General features: G+C 45.4%; 1 pseudogene; it reads left to right on the top strand.

Annotated features, from left to right (window-relative positions):
- Positions 1-780: 780 nt before the first annotated feature.
- On the top strand, positions 781-2370 carry LOC101981363 (annotated as a pseudogene).
- The last annotated feature ends 72 nt before the right edge of the window (positions 2371-2442 follow it).

The following is a 2442-nucleotide window of genomic DNA, read 5'->3' on the forward strand; positions in this document are numbered from 1 at the left end:
ACAGATGTCACAGAAAAGGGAAAAGAGTATATGTACTAAGGATGGATTGGTGATTGAAGGAAAATTTTGGCGAATGGAATGTGGTGAATAGGTTCAACATTTTAATATTGGCATATTACCAGTGAACAGAATAATTTCTGACTATGACTTGGTTCTGTAAAAACAAAATTAATGCCAAATTCATGAAGACACACATGGAACCACACATAAATCATACAAATATATGTGCAATTGTTCAGATTATTCATGTATTATGAATATTATGAGGTGGGAGAGTCTTCTTTTTGTGTTGATTTCATTGGTTAATAAAGAAACTACCTTGGCCCCTTAATAGGATAGAAAATTAGGTAGACTGAGTAATCCAAAACAGAATGCTGGGAGAAAGAAGCCGAGTCAGGCAGTCGCCATGATTCTCCTCTCCAACATAGGCACAGGTTAAGATCTTACCTGGTAAGCTACCACCTCGTGGTGCTACACAGATTATTAGAAATGGGTTAATCGAGATATGAGAGTTAGCCAATAAGAGGCTGGAACTAATGGGCCAGGCAGTGTTTAAAAGAATACAGTTTCTGTGTAATTATTTCGGGTAAAGCTAGCCATGCGGAGCTGGGCGGGAATGCAGCCCGCAGCTCCATCACTACAATATTACTTTAAAAGAAAGAGAAAAGATTATTGCTTAATCACCATTACTCAGTATGCAAATCGGGAATGAGCAGTGTAGGACTTGAAATTGACATTGGCACTTTACAGCACAAGAATCTCTTCTCAGGAGGTTCTCTTACATGGTCCACCTAAGAGTCACACGTAAGAAGCAACACCTCCTCCTCATCTCCACCATCCTCTGGGAAGCCACGAAGCAGCAACCATACTTGAGTGCATTTCCACATTGACCAGGCTGATGTCCAGATCCTCAATGCCTGCTGGGAACTCTACTGCCTGGAACATGGCACCCGGCCTGATGGCCAGATGCCAAGTGACAAGATCATTGCGGGAGGAGACAACTCCTTCAACACTTTCTTCAGTGAGACAGGCGCTGGCAAGAATGTGCCCCGGGCAGTGTTCGCAGACCTGGAGCCCACGGTTATTGATGAAGTTCTCACTGGTACCTACCACCAGCTCTTCCACCCTGAGCAGCTCATTACAGGTAAGGAAGATGCTGCCAATAACTATGCCCGTGGTCACTACACCATTGGCAAGGAGATCACTGACCTTGTCTCAGCAGAATTCGCAAACTGGCTGACCAGTGCACAGGTCTTCAGGGCTTCTTGGTCTTCCACAGATTTGGCAGGGGATCTGGCTCTGGGTTCACCTCCCTGCTGATGGAGAGGCTCTCTGCTGATTACGGAAAGAATTCCAAGCTGGAGTTCTCCATCTACCCAGCCCCCCAGGTTTCCATCACTGTGGTTGAGCCCTACAACTCTATCCTCACCACCCACACCACCCTGGAGGACTCTGATTGTGCCTTCATGGTAGACAATGAGGCCATCTATGACATCTGTCGTAGAAACCTTGATGTTGAGCACCCCAATTACTCTAACCTAAATAGGTTGATAGGTCAAATTGTGTCCTCCTTCACTGCTTCCCTCAGGTTTGAAGGAGCCCTGAATGTTGACCTGACAGAATTCCAGACCAACCTGGTGCTCTACCCTCCTATCCACTTCCCTCTTGTCATATATGCTCCTGTCATCTCTGCTGAGAAAGCCTACGATGAGCAGCTTTCTGTAGAAGAGATCATCAATTCCTGCTTTGAGCCAGCCATCCATGGTGAAATGTGACCCTCACCATGGTAAATACATGGCTTGCTGCCTGCTGTACCATGGTGATGTGGTTCCCAAAGATGGCAATGCTGCCATTGCCACCATCAAGACCAGCGTACCATCCAGTTTGTGGACTGGTGCCTCACTGGCTTCAAGGTTGGCATTAATTACCAGATTCCCACTGTGGTACCTGGTGGAGACCTGGCCAATGTCCAGAGAGCTGTGTGCATGCTGAGCAACACCCAGCCATCACTGAAGCCTGGTCTTGCCTAGATCACAAGTTTGATCTGATGTATGCCAAGCGTGTCTTTGTGCAGTGGTATGTGGGTGACAGTATGGAGGAGGGGGAGTTCTCTGAGACCCGTGAAGACATGGCTGCCCTAGAGAAGAATTTTGAGGAGGTTGGTGTTGATTCAGTTGAAGGAGAGGGTGAGGAAGAAGGCGAGGAATACTAAATTAAATGTCACAAAAGTGCTGCTTTTACAGGGAGGTGTATTGTGTTTCAACATAAAGTGTGGTCGGATCAGCTAATTTGTATGTGGTAATGTGTACTTTCATACAGTTACTGACTTATACTGTGAAATATGAAGGATTTGTCACAGACCCAAGCCATCCATTTCACTGATGGACTTTATTTTTTTTCTTTTTTTTTTTATTAAGAAAGAAAAAAAATTTTTCGCCTCCT

The sequence above is a fragment of the Microtus ochrogaster genome, unplaced genomic scaffold (genome assembly GCF_000317375.1).
Source record: "Microtus ochrogaster isolate Prairie Vole_2 unplaced genomic scaffold, MicOch1.0 UNK94, whole genome shotgun sequence".
Taxonomy (NCBI): Eukaryota; Metazoa; Chordata; class Mammalia; order Rodentia; family Cricetidae; genus Microtus; species Microtus ochrogaster.